The sequence below is a fragment of the Etheostoma spectabile genome, chromosome 4, assembly GCF_008692095.1.
Source record: "Etheostoma spectabile isolate EspeVRDwgs_2016 chromosome 4, UIUC_Espe_1.0, whole genome shotgun sequence".
NCBI lineage: Eukaryota > Metazoa > Chordata > Actinopteri > Perciformes > Percidae > Etheostoma > Etheostoma spectabile.
The window spans coordinates 10,427,871-10,429,249 of record NC_045736.1 but is presented as its reverse complement, the minus strand read 5'-3'; the positions used below and the strand labels follow the sequence as shown (position 1 = coordinate 10,429,249).

Genomic DNA, 1,379 nt, shown 5'->3' with positions numbered 1-1,379 from the left:
CCACCCTTTCCTGCATTCAACCTGTTTTTTTTATTTATATATTTTGTTATAATGAACTCTTACAGAATATGTTAAAAATGTACACATTTTTGCGCTTTTGGACCTTATTATGGTATGTTGTTATGGCACTACAGCTATAATTCAGAGTCAAAAAGTGCATATTTCCCTGCTAATGTGTGCTACTCATTCACTGCCAGCACTCTCACCATTTCCAGTCTTTGTGCTAAGCTAACTGGTTGCTGGCAGCAGCTTCATATTTACTCTACAGACAAGAGTGGTATCAATCTTATCATTTAATTCTCAGCAAGAAAGCATATATGCATAATTTTGAAAATACTTCCTTTCAAAAAATCCATGTCTAATATGGTGTCCTTTTTTTAATTTTCTTAAATTTAATCACCGTTTGATGATTTAAGACTTTGCAAATGTTGACAGGTATTAACTTTAAACAAATCCCCCAGCCCTGCATGAAAGAAATTATAATTTGCAGGTCAGCTAACTAATCCACCGATCTATTATGAAACCAATCAAACAATAGTTTGACAAATAACTTCCGTCTGCACTATCAAGGATTCTTTATGGTTTGATGCTACTTACTGACAGTTTTGGTGTTAATATGTATCCGAGCGGAGTGGGCGTTGGGGCCGACTCCATTTAAAAGTAATGCCAGCAGCACTGAAAGATTAATTTCCCCTGATAAGTGGGTGCCCTCGTGAAGAGGATTGCTGTCAAGACTGTCTGGCAGAAAGTGGATGAGGTGAGCAGCCAAATGACTATATGCACAGCTGCTCCCAGGCAGCAGGGCTCCAGCTCATCCATCAGCTGCACTGCTAACTCATCCCCACACAGCCTGCACTAACTACAGCAGTCCTCTCATCTGGCGTTATTGCAGAAATGGTTCTGGGCTTTGTTGGTTATATGGACTGTATTTTGTGCATAGGAAACCTGCAAAGCTAGGTAGTGTGACAGTGAACTCTGCATCCATGTATGTTTGACATGGTTTTGTTTTGGTGGTAAATACTTGCCGGGGGTTTTCTTTCTGCAGTTAGTGCACATGCTTACAACTCTGTAAGCCCCATGTAAGCAATTCCACTGGAAGAACATATGTGCAGCAGGTTTAGCTATTGTTCCTTTGAAGTCATTTTGAGAGAATTAGTATAATGTCTGCTAAGGGTTCCTGAAGAAGCATCCGGAGACATCAAAAGCAGGGCAGTGTTTTGTCTGCTTTAGGACACCACCAATACTTTAGCAGCTGCTCTGATTTCCCCGAAGCTTTTCTTTTCCACACACGTTGCAGAAGGAAACAAACAGGACGGAGCAGGAGCATGATAGCACATTCCTTCATGTCCCAGCTTGTCTCAACAACCCCCCCCCCCCCC

General features: G+C 41.4%; 1 protein-coding gene across 4 annotated transcripts in view; it reads left to right on the top strand.

The window, feature by feature from the left end:
* rhoca (ras homolog family member Ca) overlaps positions 1–1,379 on the top strand; it is an 18,790-nt gene that overhangs the window by 9,175 nt on the left and 8,236 nt on the right. The window lies entirely within an intron of this gene.